The 23,786-nt window shown below is 33.5% G+C and overlaps 1 protein-coding gene across 1 annotated transcript in view; it reads right to left on the bottom strand.

The window, feature by feature from the left end:
- Nucleotides 1-23,786, bottom strand: part of LOC126886236 (uncharacterized) — a 144,685-nt gene that overhangs the window by 119,576 nt on the left and 1,323 nt on the right. The window lies entirely within an intron of this gene.

Below are 23,786 nucleotides of genomic sequence, written 5' to 3'. Positions count from 1 at the left end.
GCAAGACCAATAATGGCATATGCATCCAGGGGCGGATCTAGAAATTCATAATATCTCAAATTTCAAATATTATATTTTCCAGATTTAGCCATACGACTCACACTTGATACGCATGGATTATCTAGTAAAATACAAATTTTTATATCTTTATTGTATCGCCAATTTTAAACGTGACTTTTCATAAGATAGGGTTTATATACCCAGTGTATCTAATGTATTTGCATTTTAAAATATCATTTTTGTTATTCTTTGAATTGAGAAAAATATTTCCGTTGTTTATGTTTCCACCGGTACCCAAACAAATACGCCTGCAGATTATTTTTCAGAGAAGGGTGTTTTATTAGATTTTATGGCTTCTTTCAATTCTTTGGAAGCGGTTGTCGTGTAATTTAGTGTTGTACTGATGGTTTAAAATTTATAGTTAACAGAAAAAAATAATAAATAATAAAAAAATACTTATAGACTGAATACAATAGGGGGCCCCATGGACCCGTTGACCCCCCTGTATCCGCGCCTGTACGCATCAGAAACAAGACCCGATACAGCCACAATACAAAGACTACTGGAAACGGCAGAGATGAGAGTAATAAGAAGAATTACAGGAAATAAGCTGAGAGATCGAAAGAGGAGTGAGAACAGAAGAAAATGTAACGTACAGTGTATAAACGAATGGACACTAGACAGAAAAAAACAATGAAATGACCACATGGCAGAATGGGGACGACGCACGTGTGGTGAAGATGGAGTGATAACCTTCCATACAGGTATCTATCCGCCAATGAGCAAGCAAAATTGCTTATAAAGAGGGAGAAGAAGAAGAAGAAGTAACTTTTATTCTATATGTGAGTCTTTAAAAAATATATGATATATTTTCGATATGTTGGACAGGCAAATCATTTTAGTTCCTCTGTAGTTAAACTTATCGTCTTATACCATATTCTCAAAGGTTATTTCAAAAAAGAGCCACGTCAACTAATTGCTCCGTCACAATTCGATATTTGTGTTTCCAACTTTGGGGAAAGTTCGCCCTGTATTGGTGCTTTTCAGATAAGTTTATGCACTGTAGCACTCAACAGTCTTATTAGTTTGTCGGAAATGTTAATTTTGTCCATGACTTCATATAATTTATTACCTACTTAGTACGGTATTGAAAGCTGATTTAAAATCTAACAATAAAACACCGAAAAACTTTTGTTTCCAATGCTTCCACAAAATTTATTATAAGTTAATGTCACTATAGCTGTTTTGGCAGAGTGACTCTCTTAACCCTTAAACGCCCAAGGGTCGGTAAAAAATGTCCACCTAATGCGTATTTCCTTGTAACATATTTATTTCGTGTTTAAAAATTTTAAAAAAATTATTTATTGTTAAAAAGACAGCCCTTTATCGAATGTTAATTTGGTTCTACCGATATTTTTCAAAATAAAAGTAGCATCTTGAGTTAAATATGGGTGGGCATAAAAAGTACACCCTTGGTAAAACTTGTTACTAAAGCTGTCTATATAATTTCTCGTTGGTAGGAAGATAATTCATATAGTTATCGACGTATAATTACATAATCGACATAATTATCCGCCAATGAGGAGGTTGAAAGTAAGAATGTGGAGAAAATCGACAAATTTGAATTACTGGCTTTTACTGGTATGTTAATTTTGATGTACATTGTAATTTTGTTGTAAGGTTTGTAAATTGTTTATATTAATATTTTAGAAGATGCTGTGTTTATTAGGCATAAGATTCTTAAGTTTAATTCATTTCCAATTCTCAATAAATATATTAGCTATTTTCGAGGTGGACATTTTTTACCCACCCTTGGGCGTACATGGAACCTAAAAAAGGTTGGGCGTTTAAGGGTTAAGTGATATATTTTACAGTGTGTCTGCACTTAAACTTAATGAGTCTTAAACTTAATAAGTTTAGGAGTGGGGAATGTTTGTATCAAGTTGGTAATTCAAAATTATATCTGTATTTTTTAATTTATTGATTTCCATAGATTCTAATAAAGATAGCTTAACGCCTTTATTTTGAATATGAGGAGTTTAAAACTATTCATTAAAAGAATGATTATGATCTAGAACAGTGGTGCTTAGACTTATACTGCGTGGGATCTATCACATAAACTTCACGCATCCAGAGATCGACTGCTAGCAAAAAAAAACAAGTTTGAAAATAAAAAACTTTATTGCACATTTCTATTTGATGAAAAGTTGTAACTACAGTGAGTTGTAATTAAAGTCATGATTTTCATCATAATTTCATCTGGATGTTGATGCATGGCACTGCGTATCATCCACAAGTTTTTCATATGATGGTATGTAATTACCGAGGACCAACCGCAAGCATGATGAGAGATGTTCATCAGTTAGCCGATTACGATAGGTACCTACCTTGATTTCACTACCTTCATTTGAGAAAATGCAGACTCACACAAGTATGTTAATCCAAAGAATGCTGTAAGTTGCAGAGCTACTTGCCTCAAAGACGGATATTTTTGTCAAACGATATAAAAGACCAAAAATGTCGTATTGGTCGCTCTGGATTAAGGCATATAACCGAAATTATTTTCAGTACCTCATTTTGGACGGAAATAATCTCCATATTGAAAGTATGGAATGGATATTTCAGTTTCAATTTTTTATATCTCTTCATAAGAAAATGGATTAGACATGAATGTTACAAATCTGTCAGTTTTTTAAAATCAACGAAGCGTCTTTCAAATGAGGGTTACCCTTTTTTTGAACGATGGAAAGTTGTTTAAATCCTTTCTATTCATTTGATTAATAAATAATTTCAATTTGTTGTCAAAATAACATACTGCGCTCATCATATCGATAATAGTTTTATTTTTATCCTGTAATTCCCAATTTAGGTTCAAATGATGTGCTAAATCTGATACGAAAGCCAGATCACCGAGCCTTATTTCGTTTTGAAGTAGATGAGCGTCGTCATCTCGTTCTTCTAAAAAAGAAATTATTTCTGGAAGTAACTCATGGAACCTATCTAAAAACTTTCCATGGCGCAACCACTTCACATCTGTAAAAAGAAGTAAATCAGTGTGTTCCACAGAGTCGCTAGCTTCCAATGGCGATTTAAAAAAATGTAGCAAGCTTTGCGCTCTGATTGAATTCACAATTTTTGTAGTCATCTTCATGACGTCGTCCACATTTAAAATTTTGGAACACAAAACTTGTTGGTGAATGATGCAGTAAAATGAAAAAATGATGGAAAGTCATCGTTTGTTAACATCCATTGTTAACGCCAGTCATGGATGGTGCACCATCTGTTGTAATACACACTACTTTGTAAATTGGTAGCTGTATTGTTTTACAAAATTTAAAACAAAAACGTTGTATATATTATCTTCTCCGCGAGTTTTTTCTTTCAGAGTCAGCTTTTTAACAATTCTTCTTTAGCCAAAAAGTCAGAGAATAAATACCATCCGAATGAAAATACACAACTGGGCGGTATCATACATATCGGTTGACTCGCCAAATTGCACAAAGAAAAGTATATACACTTCATATTATCACTTTTAACTTTGCTTTCTAAACCGTTGCCCATGATTTCGATACATCTAGTAACCATTGGACGTTACAACAGAACTTCTTTGATAGCAGACACATTTGTATTTTTTCCGTGAATCGCGATCGATTTCAAAAACTTTGGCGATCGACCGGTCGATCGCGATCGACTCTTTGGGTACCGCTGATCTAGAAGGCTAAGTGTGTACGTACGTACACTTGAGTCCAGGGTTCTTTACCCGTGTGTCATTGATACCTGGCGAGATAAAACACATATTTTTATCTAGCATCATTCTCTTCCACGCAGGAAACTAAAGACAAACCAGTTACCGCCTGCTATTAAGTAAAACATATGTTTTCATTTTATGAACGCTCTAATCTAGACTCAGTACATTGAAAAGAGATGGGTACAAAAAAATACGTTTGGGCATATTTTCAGATTTTAAGTACAATAATTTGTGACGTTTCTGGTTTGTTTACTGCTGTGGCTGTCAGTCTGTTGAATTTTTTTCTGTTTTTTTGTCGAATTTTTGCATTTTAAAGTTTTTTATATTACACAAACAGTTGTTTTCACAACTAATTTTATATTGGAGTTTGTATTTTTATGTACCTAAGTGTATTTTTATTATTAATTTTTACAACATACAAAGCTAACCTCACTCACACAGTTGTTAAGGAATGACTGTGTTTTAGTCCATGTGGTGAGACCGCTCCCGTCTGAAAAAATTTCTGATTCGGTTTCTTTATGGATTCCTATTCAAAAATATCTCCTTTTAGTATAGTATAGTTGATCCAAAAGATGGCATAACCCAGACATCCTAAGTGAAAGTTATCCTTCAACACCAAATTGTTCTATATGGTCCACACAATGTCCAGAAAAAAGTCACACCATTTTGAGCGTCGGGTTTGGGGGGAGAGGGGGGAGAAATCGGTAAATTCGTAGTTTTTTAAGTTTTTCGCCAATATTTCTAAAACTATGCGGTTTAGCATGAATAACCCTCTATACAAAATTGTTCTACATTAAATTTGAAATAAAAAAGGTTCTATGCGTAATCTTTCTAAAATGAATGATTCCAAAGTTACGGAGGTAGTATAGTATAACTGGTCCAAAAAAAGGCCTAACTCAAACATCCAAAGTTAAAGTTTTCCTCCAAGACCAAAATGTTCTGTATGGTCCACATATTGTTCAGTAAAATGTTACACCATTTTGAACGTCCGGTTGGGGAGGGAGATGGGAGTAGTCCTGTCGCCAGGGGGGGTACAACGGCCTCCTTAATTCAGATGAACTTACCCAAGTTTTTTTTATATATTTTGACCCGCAGAATACGAATTTTTTGGGTAACAGTTGATCCGGATGTCGCTAAGATTGTTATAGACAAAGAACTTGAGGAATTACATAACAGCGATTTCTCGCAAAACAAAACATCTTTTTGAATTTTTTGGGTCATTTTAAGCAAAAAATATTCCTACAAGTTTTTTCGTAGAATGCATAGTTTTCGAGATAACCGCGGTTGAACTTTCAAAAAATCGAAAAATTGTAATTTTTGAACCCGAATAATTTTGATTAAAAAATAAAGTAGCAATTCTGCTTACAGCATTTGAAAGTTTAAGTCAAATTATATCGGTTTTGATTATTTGCATTGCTAAAAATTTATTACTTTATTGTTAAACAAAGCTATAAACACCTAGTATGTGAGTGATGTTTTCTATGATTCCTCATTTAAAATCGAACGAGTAGGTAGAGTAGCTACAATAGTTCAGAGAAATAAGGAAAAAAATAGCCTGTTGGTGACACAACCCCCTCCAGGCCGAAACCAAATTTTTTGAGTAGTGTGGACATCTATAATAATCACCTATATGTTTCCTGCAGCCGATTTTGATGATATACATAGTTATAAACAATTGAAGATCAAAAAACGCTAAATTTTCGCTTTTTTCGTTTATTGCCAAATGGCTAAGCATTTTAAACAAGTTTGGAAGTAAGAAACTCATAAACCATATAAAAAACTTCAATATGGCTCCCATTGAATATGTCTATCCTTATTGGTTGCTTAGAAAATTTCAAAATAAATCATAAATTTTGAGTTTTTATAAATATTCATAACTTATGTAAAAATGAACTTAGAATCTTCTTATTACACGGAATGCTGGGACTTCTGGTGCTTAAATTACACACTAAATTTCATAATAATTGTTCAAATAGTTTAAAAGTTATTTAATTTGTTTATCCCAAATTAATTTTTTTTGTAACACTATAAGTCAGAAAATGATAAAGTTACAGTAGTACTTTGGATAGTTTATGAAAGAAGAAGATTTATACTAATAACTTAATTTAAAAAGAATGACAAAAAATAATTTTAAGTATCGCAAAATTATTTTGCAAGAACATGTCGATTTTTTGCTTATAAACAATTAGAATAACTTTTTAACCATTACCCGTAGAAAAATTATTTTTTCACATTTAGAAAGACCGAATTTTTATACAAATTTAAAAAAAGAAAAAATTGTCCTAGGACAATTAGGGACGAAGTTGCCGCCCCCCATTTTTTAATTCACAGCAGCTTTCTTTATAACAATTACGAAATCAAATCAGTCACATTGGAAAGAACATACTTCAGAGTTTTAATGTACCAAATATAAAAAAAATATATACTTTTAAACAAATCGTCCACAAAGCTTCAAAATGTGACCCTTAAAATCGGCCAGCCTAGAAACTTGGGAGATCGATGAGAAGGGGGAAGGAAATGTTAGCTGTATCTCTTGTTCTCGCCTATGAATTTCGACGTTTCCTTTTTTAATTTGTATGTACTTTTTGCGTACAGTACGAGTATGCATTATTTAAATAAATTAATTGTTATATACACCATCAAATTTGTTTAAACAATTTTTTTTAATAATATTTGAAGTAATTTTAATCACAAAACATACATATTTATGAATAATATAATAATACATAGTTTTTTATTAAACTTAGTAATAATTTAAAGTATGAAAAAACAAATTATCCCATTCGATTGTTTCTAAAAATAGTATTGGTCTATGGAAATCACAAAAATCTCAAATAAACTAGGTTTTATTTTTTTAATAAAAATGCTATTAGATGAATGAAAAACTGAAGTTACAGAACCACCAAAAAAGAGATAAACGTAATTGATTGGGGTTGGAAATTAAGCTAAGAACCGTTAGTGCCGATCCGATCAACAGATCTTCTTTATATCAGATATTTTATTAAAATAAACTATCTGCTCTTGCAAAACTGGTTGCACCGAGTACTTGTTAATACAGAGATATAAATAGTTTATGGACTTCGATTATCAAAACCTCAATCTTTCTCTATTATCTATTTTGGAGTATCTTTTTTTAATCTGCATGTACTCTTTGCGTACGTTACGGATATGTTTTTTGTTAATAAAATGGTTATTTAATTAACTATGTAAATTGTGTAAACAATTTTTGGAAATTCTTTTACGATATTTTTAGGATGACTTTGTTGGCAATTATAGGAGTGGATCATATGCACTTGACTTTACAAAAACTTATAATAAATGGGTAACTGATAATTGTTACGTTTTTCATAAAAATACAAGTATTCCTAGATAAACCTCCTTTAATTTTATTTTAATAGTCTTGCTATCATACCAAAATGTATGAAATATATTTTGTTATTTTGCAATCTTAAAATTATAACTTTCAATGTTGTAAGATACAATTATTACAATATTGTAGAAAATTTCTGAAAATAATTTTGTTCTTTTTATCCTCTCTCTAATTTTGTTACATTTCATTTTTCGTTTATCTAGTAGCATGTTTATCAAGAAATAAATCCTAGTTTATTTGAGATTTTTTATTTTCAATTTAATATTATAAGCCAATTTTAGATTCAGGAATAATTGAATAGGATTAGTAATATAATAATTACAGGGTGTAACAAAAATACAGGTCATAAATTTAATCGCATATTCTGGGACCAAAAATAGTTCGATTGAACCTAACTTACCATAGTATAAATCTGCACATAAAAAAAGTTACAGCCCTTTGAATTTACAAAATGAAAATCGATTTTGTCCAATATATAGAAGAGATTTTTTATTGAAAATAGACATGTGGTATTTTTATGGCAGGAGCATCTTACAAAAAAATTATAGTAAAATTTTGACACCCCATAAAAATTTTATGGGGGTTTCGTTCCTTTAACCCCCCCCCCCCCCCAACTTTTGTGTTCGTTCCAATTAAATTAATAATGTGGTACTATTAGTTAAACACAATGTTTTTAAAATTTTTTGCCTCTTAGTACTTTTTCGAAAAGTCAGTTTTTGTTGAGATATTTTAAATATTCGTCAAATCCACCACATATTTGTATAATATGGTTAAGTACGATTATGAAGACTTGGTAATCGTTTGAAAATTTATTATTTATAATTTACATTTTTAGGCATATTTCGAACCATATTAAAAAAGAAGCCACATCTTGATAAAAGGTGCCTTATCGAAAAAATACTAAGAGACAAAAAAGTTTTAGAAACATTGTGTTTAACTAATGGTGCCGCAGTAATAGTTCAATTGGAACGTACACAAACATTTGGGGGTGTAAAGGAACAAACCCCCATAAAATTTTTATGTAAACATATTAAAAAAGAAGCCGCAACTCGATAAAAACTGCCTTATCGAAAAAATACTAAGAGGCAAAAAAGTTTTAAAAACAGTGAGTTTAATTAATGGTACCACAATAATAATTTAATTGGGTTGTACACAAAAGTTTGGGGGGTTTAAGGAAACAAAACCCCCATAAAATTTTTATGGGATGCAAAAATTTCACTATAATTTTTCTTTAAGATGTTCCTGTCATAAGAATTATACATGTCCATTTTCAATAAAAGAATCTCTAATAGTTTTCGATATATTGGAAAAAATCGATATTCATTTTGTAACTTCAAAGGGCTATAACTTTTTTTATGTGCACATTTGTATTAAGGTAAGTTAGGACCAATCGATCTATTTTTGGTCCCAGAATATGTGATTTAATTTATGACCTGTATTTTTGTTACGCCCTGTATAACTAATATGTACGTTTTACAATAAAAGTTACATCAAATATTATTAAAAAAATTGAAAAAAAATTGTTTAAACAAATTTGATAGTGTATATAAAAATTAGTTTATTTAAATAACGCATATTCGTAATGTACGTAAAAAGTACATACAAATTAAAAAAAGAAACAACGAAATAAATAATCGAGAACCAGAGATACAGTTAACAGCTCCTTCCCCCCTCTCATCGCTATCCCAAGTTTCAACGCCGGCCGATTTTAAGGGCCACATTTTTAAGCTTTGTGGACGATTTCCTTGAAAGGAAATCTTTTGTATACTTGGTACGTTAAAACTTTGAAGTATGTTCTTTCAAATGCGGCTAATTTTATTTCTTAATTGTTATAAACAAAGCTGCCTTGAATTAAAAAAAGAAGGGGGCTAACTTTGTCCCTAATTGTCGTAGGAGAATTGTTTTTCTTTCTGATAATGTGTAAAAATTTAGTCTTTCTAAATATGGAAAAATAATTTTTCTACGGGTAACGGTTAAATAGTTATTCTAATTGTTTATAAGCAAAAAATCGACATGTTTTTGCAAAATAATTTTACACTATTTATAATTATTTTTTGTCTTTTTTTTTAAATTAAGTTAATAGCATAAATCTTCTTCTTTCATAAACTGTCGAAAGTATTACTGTAACCTCATCGTTTTCTGACTTATAGTGTTGCAAAAAAAATTAATTTGGTATAAACAAATTAAATAACTTTTAAACTATTTGACCAATTGCTTTGAAATTTAGAATGTAATTTAAGCACCAGAATTCTCAGCATTCCGTGTAATAAGAAAGTTCTAACTTAATTTTTACATAAGTTATGAACATTTATAAAATCTCAAAATTTATGACTTATTCTGCAATTTTCTAAGCAACAAATAAGGATAGACATATGTAGCGAACGCCATATTGAAGTTTTTTATATGATTTATTAGTTTCTTACTCTCAAATTTATTTAAAATGCTTCACTTTTTAGTAATAGACGAAAAAAGCGAAAATTTAGAGTTTTTTGATCTTCATTTGTTTATAGCTATGTATATCATCAAAATCGGCTGCAGGAAACATATAGGTTATTAATATAGACGTCCATAATACTCAAAAAATTTGGTTTCGGCCTGGAGGGGGATGTGTCACGAGAAAAATCTTATTTCTCTGGACTACAAGTGCAAGCGAGGCATTTTCTACGTAGCATGCGTTAAAACGCATGTATTAGGCACGGGAAACACTATGTGTTTATAGATTAGTTTAACAATAAAAAAATTAATTTTTAGCAATGAAAATAATCAAAACCGATATAACTTGACTTAAACTTTCAAATGCGGTTAGCAGAATTGCTACTTTATTTTTTAATCAAAAGTTATTCGGGTTCAAAAATTGCAATTTTTCGATTTTTTTAAAGTTCAACCGCGGTTATCTCGAAAACTATGCATTCTACGAAAAAACTTGTAAGAATATTTTTTGCTTAAAATGACCCAAAAAATACAAAAAGATGTTTTGTTTTGCGAGAAATCGCTGTTATGTAATTCCTCAAGTTCTTTGTCTATAACAATCTTATCGACATCCGGATCAACTGTTACCCAAAAAATTCGTATTCTACGGGTCAAAATATATAAAAAAAACTTCGGTAAGTCCATCTGAATTAAGGAGGCCGTTGTACCCCCCCTGGCGACAGGACTAGAGAGAAACCGGTAAATTAGCAGTTTTTAAGATTTTCGTCAATATTTCTAAAACTATGCTTTAGCATAAAACAATGTTATATACAAAAATGTTTTAGGTGAAATTTAATACAAAAAATGTTGTATACATAATTGTTATAAAATCAACGGTTCCAGAGTTACGGAGGGTGAAAAGTCTAGGTTTCCGATACTGTTTATATTTTTTGGGCAATATTTATGATATAACTATACCAAAAACCCAGACATCCAAAGTGAAAGTGATCCTCCAACACCAAATTGTTCTATATGGTTCACATAATGTTCAGAAAAAAGTCACACCATTTTGAGCGTCGGGTTTGGGGGGGGGGGGGGGAGAGAGGGGAGAATTCGGTATATATAAAAAGTATCGAAAACCTCCAATTTTCACTCTCCGTAACTCTGGAACTGTTGATTTTATAGCAATTATGTATATAACCTTTTTTGTTTTAAATTTTATGTAGAACATTTTTCTATAGAACATTCCTTACGCTAAAGCATAGTTTTAGAAATATTGACGAAAAACTTTAAAAAACTACTAATTTACCGACTTCTCCCCCATCTCCCCCCCAAAACCAGACGCTCAAAATGGTGTAACTTTTTACTGAACAATATGTGGACCATATAGAACAATTTGGTGTTGAAGGAAAACTTTTACTTTGGATGTCTAGATTAGGCCTTTTTTTTTGGACCAATTATACTATACTACCTCCGTAACTTTGGAACCGTTCATTTTAGAAGGGTTATGCGTAGGGCCTTTTTTATTTCAAATTTAATGTAGAACAATTTTGTATAGAGGGTTGTTCATGCTAAACCGCTTAGTTTTAGAAATATTGACAAAAAACCTAAAAAACTACGAATTTGTAGATTTCTCCCCCCTCTCCCCCCCAAACCCGACGCTCAGAAGGGTGTGACTTTTTTCTGAACATTATGTGGACCATATAGAACAATCTGGTGTTGGAGGATAACTTTCACTTTGGATGTCTGGGTTTGGGTCTAACTATACCATACTATTTAAATAAATCTGAAGGGTGCCGGGCGGAATTTTTGGGCAGAAATTGTTTCAATATTTTTAAACAAATACAAAAGATCATCTTTTTTGACACGAAGAATTTTTTTTAGATTTTTTGGGTCATTCTAATCAAGAAAGGTATCTATCGAGATATAAACGATTTAAAATCTGAAAAATGCGAAAATACGCATTTTCAAGGCTTAAAAACTCATATTTAAGTTAGTATTTTTAAGGTTGCCATGTACTTGAATTGTAGTTCAAACTTTCATTTTCAAGATTCTGCAGACTGATCGGGTCTAACTTAAATTTACACCGTTATTATTTAATTGTAAATTATGCGTGTCCATCCGATTTTTTTGCGGGTGCGGCGCGCACTATTTCCAAAAATCTCCTATTTTCCTCCGAAAAAATATATTTTTTAGATTTTTCGAGACATTCGAAATAAAATAGGTTTCTTGTCATTTTTCTCAAAAGTTAATAGTTTTAAACTTATAAGCGATTAAAACGCATTTTCGGATTTTAAATCGCTTATAACTTTAAAAGTATTAACTTTTGAGAAAATGACAAGAAACCTATTTTGTTTAGAATGTCCCGAAAAATCTAAAAAATATATTTTTTTGAGGAAAATAGGAGATTTTTGGAAAAAGTGCGCGTCGCACCGGCAAAAATATCGGATGGACACGCATAAGTAACAATTAAATAACAACGGTGTAAATTGAAGTTAGACCCGATCAGTCTACAGAATCTTGAAAATGAATGTTTAAACTACAATGCAAGTACCTGGCGACCTCAAAAATACTAATTTAAATATGAGTTTTTAAGCCATGAAAATGCGTATTTTCGCATTTTTCAGATTTTAAATCGCCTATAACTCGAAAACTATCAACTTTTGAGAAAAATCACAAGATACCTTTATTGTTTAGAATGACCCAAAAAACATAAAAAAAAAATCTTCGGGTCAAAAAAGGTGATCTTTTGTATTTGTTTATAAAAATGGTTTAAACAATTTCTGCCCAACAATTCCGCCCGGCACCCTTCAGATTTGTTTAAAGGGGACATTTTTGAATAGGAATCCACAAAGAAACCGAATCAGAAATTTTTCCAGACGGGAGCGGTCTCACCACATGGACTATTTACATTTCCGTCAAAGTAAATAAAATTACAAAAAAAATATGTTATTGAATTTCTTTTTAAATTACGTATTTATTTATTAATCACTAAATAATGATATTAAAAGAATTTATTAAGCTACTTCAAATGTAGCTGTAATTCTACACAAAAATTTAAAAGCAAAACTTACATTTTTTTGACATTCTATTTATTTGATAACGTCAAATTTCATAATATGTATAACCCGTCATCGGAGCAGTAGCAAATTTCTGTCACTTACTTTTGCGTTTAGTAAACCGACTTATTTCGTATGCTTTAAATGATGACGCATGGGTAACGAACCCTGGACTCAACTATAGAATCTGTTTTTCTATTATTGAAAACCATTTTGTGTTCCACTATACGTTTGTTAAGAATTCTGCCAGTTTGACCGATGTAAGTTTTTGGACAGTCACTACGTGTAAGTTTGTAAACACCACTCTGCAATTGCTTTTTATTTTGACTCTTATTGTTCTTAATGTACCTATTTGCTTAAGTTGTTGTTTGTTTTGAAAGCTCGTGTCATTCCTTCCTTTTTTATGTTTGGCTATTTTTGTTGATATATTGCCTGTATGTAATAGAGCAGAAGATACTGCGTTTTATCTCTGATGGTGGGAGGATTAATTTCAGTGCTTTCTTATGTTTGTTTCTGTCTTTGTTCGTTATACCCATTGTACACTGATTTAAGATCTTAGAAAAGTGGTGTCGACATTTTACTAGAAAAATATAACTGATTGAAAGAATATGAGGAGTTGTATCTTCTTCTTTAAGTGCCATCTCCTCGACGGAGGTCAGCAATCATCATAGCTATTCGGATTTTAGAGACGGCTGCTCTAAAAATTTCATTTGATGTACATTGATGTACCATTCTCTCAAGTTGCGCAGCCACGATATTCTGTGTCTCCCTATAGTTCAGAGAAATAAGGAAAAACAAATATCCTGTTGGTGACACAACCCCCTCCAGGCCAAAACAAATTTTTTGAGTAGTATGGACATCTATAATAATAACCTATATGTTTCCTGCAGCCGGTTTTGGTTATATAGATTGTTATAAACAAATGAAGATCAAAAACGGTAAATTTTCGCTTTTTCCGTCTATTACCAAAAAGTTAAGCATTTTAAACAAATTTGAGAGTAAGAAACTCATAAATCGTATAAAATCTTCAATATGGCATTCGCTGAATATGTCTATCCTTATTGGTTGCTTAGAAAATTGCAAAATAAATCATAAATTTTGAGTTTTTATAAATATTCATAACTTATGTAAAAATTAAGTTAGAACCTTCTTATTATACGGAATGCTGGGACTTCTAGTGCTTAAATTTCACCCTAAATTTTCAATCAATTGGTCAAATAATTTAAAAGTTATTTAATTTGTTAATCCCAAATTAATTTTCCTTGCAACACTATAAGTCAGAAAATAATGAAGTTACAGTAATACTTTGGATAGTTTATGAAAGAAGAAGATTTACACTATTAATTTAATTAAAAAAAAATGACGAAAAATAATTCTAAATATTGCAAAATTATTTTGCAAGAACATGTGAAATAAAAAAAAGGGGAGGGGCTAACTTCGTCCCTAATTGTCCTATACTGCGTTCCACGGTCACCTTTCAGTACAGACTCTTATGAAGAACAGTGTTGCCAAGAGATATTAATATTTATATTAAATAAATTTTAAAGTATTTTTATACCTTTACTTTTATATATACAGTGGAACCCCGATAAGTCGGCCCCCGATAACCCGGAACTCCGGCTAACACGGACCGATTTTTATCAGACAAACATTTCAACAATAAAAATGTATTGCTGTTACAAAATCTCGTGAACCTAATTCATTCATTTGGTGACGTCAATATACGAACCAAACGATTGAATCCGACATTACTGAAAATATCAGGGTGCAGATGGGACCCTGTCGCGCAATCCGCAGCAAATAAAATAGTCGTATGTTTTTGGCTTCATTTTATTTCGGTTATACATACGCATTTTCAAGGTTCACAAGGTTTTGTATCAACTATATGTAATATAATATTTGAGAGATAATGGGTATTTGTGTAATTTGAACTACATATACCACAGTAAAAATGACTCATGGCACACCACATTCATTGTCGTGTTATCGAAAACAACAGGCACCTGTATTATCCTTTATTTATTTGAAACTGTCTTAGCATTGTTTAGAAAAGACTATTAAAATTCTTTTTTTAAAAATGGTCTTAGTCATCACTGTTATTAAATAACATAACATCAGAGACGGTATTGTGTGTAGTAAAGTCGTATTGTTCGCTTCCGTTCTGTAATCGTTCGTAAATCTATTCAGATTTTGTGTGCGTGTCTTTTGTCTATAAGGGCAACAAAACGTAAAAATGTTGTAGTGACAATGGAAAAGAAACTAGAAGCATTAAGTAGAATTGATAAAGGTGAATCTTGCAGCATTATATGGTGTTGGTACATCTACAGTATCGGATTGGAAGAAAAATAGAACTAAAATCGAAGATTTTTTTTTCAAAATGATAACAAAAGACAGTTTGGACAATCGGTGCAAAGCTAATAAAGCTAAGAATGAGACTCTTGACGACGCTTTGTATGTGTGATTTTGTGTGGAATGCGAACGTGGTTTACCAGTGTCTTTGTGACAATTATAACGGAGTTTATCTGTAAGCATGCCATATTTTATTAATTTTTATCATTTTCTCCGGCTAACCCGGATTTTCGATAACCCGGATCGGCCGCGGTCACGATTAATCCGAGTTAACGGGGTTCCACTGTATATATAAATTGACACTGGCCCTTTTAGCATTAAGCCACATTATGTTTCTTGATGTTAAAATGGGCAATTTCAATGTTTTGGATTTTGTTTGGTCAATATTAAATTCAAAAGAAGGCTGTACAAAAAAACAAAAAATTGATATTGGCCCTTTTCTAACCAAGCCACAGAATTAATATTCAAATGATATATCTTTAATATCGTATAAATATCTTTCATAGTACCTATCTATGAATTATTTAAAAATAAAACCCACAGATTTTCAAATCAAGATGTTTTGGACTTCTGGAATATTCTATTTAGACGGACTTTAAGTTCGTCTACCTAAAACCGGCAACACTGAGCTGCAAGGTTCCATAAGTTTTATATTGGGATATGCTGTCCACACTGCAAAGTGACTGCGGAACGCAGAATAGGGCAATTGTTTTTCTTTCTAAAGGTGTATTAAAATTCAGTCTTTCTAAATATGAAAAATAATTTTTCTACAGGTAACGGTTAAAAAGTTATTCTAATTGTTTATAAGTAAGCAAAAAATCGACATGTTCTTGCAAAATAATTTTACACTGTTTAAAATTACTTTTTTTCATTTTTTTTTAATTAAGTTAATAGTATAAATGTTCTTCTTTCATAAACTGTCCGAAGTGTTATTTTAACCTCATAATTTTCTGACTTAGTGTTGCAAAAAAAAATGAATTTGGGATAAACAAATTAAATAACTTCTAACTATTTGACCAATTGCTTTGAAATTTAAAATATAATTTAAGCACAAGAAGTCTCAACATTCCGTGTAATAAGAAGGTTCTAACTTAATTTTTACATAAGTTATGAACATTTAGAAAATCTCAAAGTTTATGACTTATTTTGCAAATCTTCTATGCAACAAATAAGGATAGACATATTAAAGATTTTTATATGATTTATGAGTTCCTTATTCTCAAATTTGTTTAGAATGCTTTACTTTTTAGTAATAGACGAAAAAAGCGAAAATTTGCCGTTTTTTGATCTCCATTTGTTTATAACTATGTATATCATCAAAATCGGCTGCAGGTAACATATAGGTTATTAATATAGATATCCATACTACGCAAAAAATTTGGGTTCGGCCTGGAGGGGGATGTGTCACGAGAAAAATCTTATTTCTCTGTACTACTAGGCTTCTTTTTCTTTGAATCTTTCCCTGCATAATCAATTGGAGCAAGCTGTATCTCTCGCCACGTGTAATATGTCCGAGATATTCTAATTTTCTTGTTTTGATGGTATTTAAGATTTCCATTTCTTTATTCATCTTTCTCAGAACCTCTTTGTTTGTGACGTGTTATGTCCACGATATTTTCAGAATCCTTTTGTATACTCATATATATCTCAAATGATTCTAGTTTCTTCATTGGTGCAGCATTCAAGGTCCAAGCTTCCAACACATAAAACAAAGTCGAGAAAACGTAGCACCTAGTCAATCTAATACTTATCTTCAACATCAAATCTCTTGTGCGCAGCACTTTTCTCATTTTGTTAAAATTTGCTCTAGCCTTTTCTATTCTGATTTTAATTTCCTGTAAGTAATCTCCTGTGGAGTTGATCATTGTTCCAAGATATGCATATTGGTCGACTCGTTCGATATTGGATCCGTTTATGAAGAGATTATCGTCATTTCTTTGAGTTTTCGATATTCTCATAAACTTTGTCTTCTTGACGTTCATTGTTAGACCGTATTCTTGTCCATACTCCGCTATTCTGGTCACCAGCCTCTGAAGATCCCCAATATTTTCAGCTAAGTGACAGTGATATCCGCATATCTAATGTTATTAATGGGAACTCCATTTACCTTTATTCCAGGTGTTCACCCTCAAGAGCTTTTTTCAATATCTCTTCCGAGTAGGCATTAAAAATAATTGGCGACAACACGCATCCCTGTCTCACTCCACGTCTTATTTCAATTTACTCTGACAGTTGATCGTTAACATGTACTTTTGCTCGTTGCTTATGGTATAAATTCGATATGATCCTGAGGTCATTGTAGTCTATCTTCTTTGATTCCAGGGCGTGCATTAATTGTTCATGTCGTACGTTGTCGAATGCTTTATTACAGTCAATATAACACGCATATATGTATCTTGATTGACGTCCAGGTCATATAAGTATGTTAAGTGAAAAAAGAGCTTCACGAGCTCCTAGGCCTTTGCGAAACCGAAATTGTGTATCATTAATGTCTATGTCTAGGAGTTGTACCTATGTTACTGACTAAAACATTATACAAGAAAAATTTTATGTTGTGACTTATTAAAAAAACCGTTTCAAAATGACAAACTTATTTTATAGTTTCTGATTCAATCCCAAGAAAATACTAATGTGTACCACGATTCAGTTGACAACCCGTATACAGATATACAAACCTCTCTTACATGGAACTATTTCAAATTCCTTAACTTCCCTGAATTAACTAGAACAATCCTTGGGAACAAAACGTAAAACAAATTTATTTTTGACTTTATATTGTTACTTAAAATTAAATTTTGAGCACAAAAGAAAAATCCCCTCAATAACTCGTTTATTGTTGTAAGTTTTGAGTTAACAAGGTCTGAAATTAAAGATGGTCCTGATAGCGATTTCATCATAGAAGACGGAGATGAAATATTTCTCGACTACGTTTCTGAGAGAGATAGTATGCGCACAAAGGGAGAGGTGTAATTTTTCTTTTGCCACAAATCTGAAATTGCTATGTATAATAATGTTCTTTATTTAAATCGACTAAGTTTGTAACAATTTGTCTTTTGGAAGTATTATAAGGCAAGTATTTAGGACAAAATTTTTCGGAAAGCCTTATTTACGTTAAAAAATAATTAGCCAAACAGGGAAATATTAATTAGTAGGTATATGTATCAGAAATCATAAATAATGTTCTCTCATAAAAATTCCTGTATAAAAAGGAATACACGGAAGTAGAAAAACAGTGTAGTATTAATATTATACTTTTTTTTAATCTTATGCTTCATTCCAGGAATTATGCATTTTTTGTCTGTTTCGACATACAAATTCACTCCAGTTATCTAAGAGCTGTGCTTCAATTCATTTTTTCTTTTAGTTTGTATTTTGTTTAGTTTCTCGATTTTAATCCATTCTGTTCATCATCTTCATCACCATCATCACAGCCGTTTAATTCTAGTGGATTATGGCAATGCCGGGGCATAGTAATACTTTTTCCCAGGTGGATTATTCCTGTTTGGTTTATTTCTTATAGATCTATATGTTTGTGTCTTTGCAGCGTTGGTTATTATATTTCCAATATTTTCTGTTTCGGCATTTTGTCTCCCAGTTTTTTATTTTCATTATTTATATGTCTTCCTCTATCTGGTTCCACAATCTTATCCTGGGTCTTCCTCTTTTCTTGATCCAAGGGATGTCCAGTTCGTGATTATTTTCATAATTTCTTCTGTGGGTGCTCTTCTTATTATGTGGTCTGCCCATTCAAGTCACCTTGCTTTTATATATCTTGCTATATTATCTCCTCCCATTTTTTGTTGAATTCATTTATTGGTCTTCATTTTTATTTCTCCGTCGCTTGTTCTTTTTGGTATCAATATTTCTTAGATATTCTTCATCTATTTTTGTCAGCGTCGTGGTTTCCATTGCATACTTGATAACTGGTCTGATCAGTGTCTTATCCATTCTGATTTTTGTTTGTCTGCTGATGTTTTTGGATTTAAGTAATTGCTTATTACTTCCAAAAGCTTGATTACCCTTCAACGGCGGATCCAGCAACCTGGCAAGGTGGGGGCAATGAAATAAAAATTTTCTCGTCACTGGCGTAGGCAGGATTCTTTTTCGGAATGGGCTATTACTTTCTTTTTCTTCATGTTCCATATCCTTTCAGAACGTTGCTTAGCATCATAGCTATCTTAATTTTATTCACTGCCATCCTAAATGAACCACGAAGTGCTTCTTCGTCCTGGACACTCCTGGACTGCGTTTGCCTTATATTTTCACTTGCATAATATTTTGTAGCAACCTATATTTGGGACCTCTTATTACATGTCCTAAATACTCTAGCTTTCTCTTGTTGATGCCTTTTATAATCGCAGTAGTATTTTTGAAACGTTCTAGTATTGTGGAGTTTTGAATCTTCTCCACCCAAGAAACTCTTACTATCACTATTAGACGAAAACGCAGTATCTCTCGAAATATATCACATAAATAAATCAAACAAAGTTATTAATAATATTTTCTATACTTATTAATTTTAACCACAGAACCTACAGAACAAAACCCCGACAGAAGAAAACACACTACACGCTTCACCCAAAGAAGTTCAAAACATAATCAACAATATTCTAATAAAAAAGAAAGCACCTGGCTATGACTTAATCACAGGTGAAGTAATTAAAAATCTACCTACCAAAGCAATTAAAATGCTAACTCAATTGTGTAATGCGGTACTAAGGCTAAAACACTTCCCAATCCAATGGAAAATTGCGGAAATTATCCTTATACAAAAATCAGGAAAACCTCCAAATGATTATATTGATTATAAAATGATTATATAAAAGACAGAAATAATATTTCTGTCTGTTAGTATTTGTAGAAGTCTTTTGTCTATTATTTTTTTCCATGATCTTAGATATTACTGGCATTAAACTAATTGGTCGATATGAAGTGGGCTCATTTGGAGGATTTCCTGATTCATATTATGATTAATATTATGATTCATATTATGATCCTGATTCATATTATGATACCCGACCACCAATTGGGCTTTAGGAAAGAGCATGGTACCGTCGAACAAGTTCACAGAGTGGTCAACGTTATAAATAAAACATTTGAAGAAAAAGTTACTGTTCAGCAGCATTCCTAGATGTTGTATGTATGTATGTATGTATGTAGATAGGGGTGATAGGTACACTGCGACCCGTAGGATCTATTGTGTCCCCCTTGCTTGTCATGAGTCTGATGTTTTCTCAGACCTATAGCAGCTCTTCCAGTCCTATTTTCCTAAGAAAGATTAGGACATCGTCGGGCTTCAATTCAGGCAGGTTCTCCTCTTCTATTTCATGTGCCCCTAGGTATCTGGCCCTGGAGTTCTGCAATGCAGGACATTCTGAGAGTATGTGTATTGAGGTTTCGTCCTCTTCCTCACAGAATCTGCATTTTGCTTCATCTACCAATCCTAGCTTCTTCATGTGACTTCTTAACCGGCAATGCCCGGTCATTATTCCCGTCAAAATCCGGATCTTCTTTTTACTGAGGTTGAGAAAGCTAAGAGATCTATTCTGGTTATAATTTCCCAGAATTGTCTTGGCTTGTCTCAATCCTTCCAACTGATTCCAGTACTTGGACTTTTCCCTCTCCAATTCTCCTCTTAGTTCTCCTAAGATTGCGCTACTGCTGATCCCACATGATGGTTCTGGTCCCAGATATGGGGTTTCGGCTCCTTTTTTCGCCAGCTGATCTGCTGTTTCGTTCCCTCCAATTCCTATGTGTCCTGGGACCCATAGGAGGGTGACAAGGTTCTTCTGGCCTAGTTCATTTAGCTTTCCTAGGCACTCCCAAACCATCTTAGAACTGATTATATGTGAGCTCAGTGCTTTGATGGCTGCTTGACTATCCGACATGATTACAATCTCTTGTCTGCGATAGTTTCTTCCAATGTTAAATTCCACACATCTTTCGATGGCACGGATTTCTGCTTGAAAGATGCTTGGGTATGTGCCCAAGCTTTCTGAGTGTTTGGCTCTCGGTCCAAAGACTCCTATTCCAGTTCCCTCTTCCAGTTTGGAGCCATCCGTATACCACTTTATGGCATTTGGGTTCAAGTTCTGTATGGTATCTTCGTCCCATTCAGATTTATTGCTCAGCTTAGTGATGAATTTTCTCACAAAGTTGAATTTCTTCGGCATATCATCTTGGGGCATTTCCCAAGTTTGATCAAATTGAAGTGATCGAGGTTTTTCTCTGATGATTCCTTCTCTGATCATCCTGTATATTGTTTTCTTCCTTACATTTTCTAACTGAATGTGCAGTGGGGTCAAGTTTAAAATCACCTCCATTGCAGCTGTGGGGCAGGTTCCCATTGCTCCAGTGATACATGCACAGGCTAGTCTCTGAATCTTCGAAAGCTTTTTCTTTGTCGTATTCAGATTAGCTCTTGTGCCCCAAGCTACTGCCCCATAAGTGATTAGTGGTCTCACTATTGCTGTGTACATCCATTGCAGAATACGTGGGTTACATCCCCAGTTTTTCCCTGCAATGTTCTTACACACCATGAGGGCCCTGGTGGCTTTGTGTATTACTTCCTCTTCGTGTTTATTCCAGAGTAACTTGCTATCTAGGATCAGCCCTAGATATTTGACCTCTGTTTTCCATTCGACGATATCCTCCCCTATTTTTATGGTTTTTTAAATTCGGGTTCTTTTTTCTTGTAAAGGCTACTAGTGTGGTTTTAGTGGGGTTGATGTTAAGTCCCAACGAGTCACACCATTGGTTTGCAATATTCAGTCGTCTTTGAACTATGTCGCAGAGGATATTTTCGTACTTTCCTTTTGCAAGGATGACCATGTCATCGGAATATCCTTGACATGGTATGCCTTCCCTGGTCAATTGACAGAGTAGGCTGTCCACAGTGAGACTCCACATGAGTGGGGACGCAACTCCCCCCTGCGGACAGCCTCTGGTCACATTAATGAAGATAGTGTCTTGTCCTGTCTCCATTTCTGCGATTCTCGTAGATAGCAGTTGCGACATCCAGGTGGAGGTCATTCCATCTACTCCTCTCTCATGCAGTGCTCTTTTGACGGCTTCATGTGGCGTGTTGTCAAAAGCCCCTTCTATATCTAGAAAGGCACATACCACGGTCTCTTTCTTATTCAGAGCATCTTGGATTTCATCAGTCAATTGTGTCAAGGCGGTTTCCGTGGATTTTCCCGCTTGATACGCATGTTGACGGGGGTGCAATGGCACCTGTTCCAAGATTTCTGTTCTAATGTAGTTGTCTACAGCTTTTTCCATCGTTTTGAGAATAAACGATGTGAGGCTGATCGGTCTAAGGGATTTAGGGTGCGTAGTATCCCGTTTCCCTACTTTTGGGATGAAGGTGATTTTGGCCCTTCTCCATGCTTCTGGTATGTATCCCAGTTCAAGACTGCTCCGACTGATTCGGACCATATGAGGAATGATTGCCTCTTGGCCCTGTTGAAGTAGGGCAGGAAATATTCCATCCGTTCCAGGTGTTTTGAACGGCTGAAAGGTGTTCATAGCCCATTTCAGCCGTTCTTCACTGCAGATGTGTTTTGCCATTGCAGTGTCTTCCCTGGTAGGTCTTCTGATTTGCTCACTCTTTTTTCCTGAAGTGATTGCTCCTCCAGGAAAGTGAGTTTCTAACAAGAGCAAAGCTCGTTCTTTCTCGCTTTCTGTGAAGCTTCCGTCTGGCTTCCGTAGTGCCATTACTGTATCTACTCTTCCCTTTGCCAAGACCTTGTGTAGCCTTGCTGCAGAGGGAGTAGTGTCTATTTCTTCGCAGAATTTTCTGAAGCTATTTCTTTTAGCCTTTCTAATCTCTTTATTGTATAATGTGAGTTTCTCGGTGTATCTCTGCCAATCTCCGTTACGTTTGGCTCTGTTGAAGAGCTATCGCGTCTCGGATCTTAGGTTTGACAGATGTTCGTTCCACCATATTGCATCTTTTGATTTTCTGGTCCTCTGAAGAGGACAACTTGATTCATAGGCGTCGAGTATTACCTCGTTAAGTTCTATGACATCATTTTCTAATGCCAGGTGGTTTCTGGCATTTCCTTTAGTACGAAGACTTACAAGATTTCTCCTCAGGTTAGAGTTGTATTCATCCCAGTTTGTTTTCCTGGGGTTTCTCCTGAGTTTTGGCTCAGGAGGACTACAATCTAACCTGAACATAATTATTCTATGATCAGAGAGGGATGGTTCGTTCGATACTCTCCAATCCCTCACCCGATCTGATAGATTCGGTGTGCTTACAGTTATATCTAGCACTTCTTTTCTTGTTTTAATTACAAAAGTAGGGGTATTCCCTATATTGTGTATGACAAGATTCTTACTAAGAATAAATTCTAAAATTTTCTCACCTCTTTCATTGGTGTCTGTGCTCCCCCATACGGTATTGTGACCATTAGCGTCACATCCTAGGAGAAGCGGTAGTTTCTTCTGCTCACAGTACTCTACTAGTCTTTGCAGTTCTGGAGGCGGTGCAGTCCCGTCTCCTGCAAAGTAGCATGAGACTATCATAACTTCTTGACGCCCTTTTCCGAACTCAAGGTTTGCTCGAATCGGAACAAGGTCTCTCGTCATAAATTCTGAAACACAAAAGTGATTAATACTGTTACTTACCAAGATGCATGCTCTGGGTTTGTCAACATTACTTACTTTGTATATCAGCTTAGCTTCTCTGCTTGTGAGTCCTCTCACCTGACCGTCACGAACCCATGGTTCCTGAATCAGTACAAATCCCAATTGGTTTCTGATAAACGTCCTTAGGATGACCGCCGATGATCCCTTGGCGTGATGGACGTTTATCTGAGCAATATTAATTCCCATTTTTTTTTTTTTT

Source organism: Diabrotica virgifera, chromosome 6, assembly GCF_917563875.1.
Source record: "Diabrotica virgifera virgifera chromosome 6, PGI_DIABVI_V3a".
Taxonomy (NCBI): domain Eukaryota; kingdom Metazoa; phylum Arthropoda; class Insecta; order Coleoptera; family Chrysomelidae; genus Diabrotica; species Diabrotica virgifera.
The sequence above is the reverse complement of the archived record's forward strand: the minus strand, read 5'-3'. Positions and strand labels throughout refer to the sequence as shown.